The sequence below is a fragment of the Nerophis ophidion genome, linkage group LG29 (genome assembly GCF_033978795.1).
Source record: "Nerophis ophidion isolate RoL-2023_Sa linkage group LG29, RoL_Noph_v1.0, whole genome shotgun sequence".
NCBI classification, from domain to species: Eukaryota; Metazoa; Chordata; class Actinopteri; order Syngnathiformes; family Syngnathidae; genus Nerophis; species Nerophis ophidion.
In genome coordinates this window covers 28898856-28899155 of record NC_084639.1, presented here as the reverse complement: position 1 = coordinate 28899155, position 300 = coordinate 28898856, and positions in this window count along the sequence as shown.

Below are 300 nucleotides of genomic sequence, written 5' to 3'. Positions count from 1 at the left end.
GAGAGAGTGTGTGTGTGTGTGTATGAGAGAGTGTGTGTGTGTGTATGAGTGTGTGTGTGTATGAGAGAGTGTGTGTGTGTGTGTGTGTATATGTATGAGAGAGTGTGTGTGTGTGTGTATATGAAATTGTGTGTGTGTGTATGAGAGAGTGTGTGTGTGTGTGTATGAGTGTGTGTGTGTGTGTGTGTGTGTATGAGAGTGTGTGTGTATATGTATGAGAGTGTGTGTGCGTGTGTGTGTGTGTGAAAGTGTGTGTGTGTGTGTATGAGAGAGTGTGTGTGTGTGTGTGTATGAGAGTGT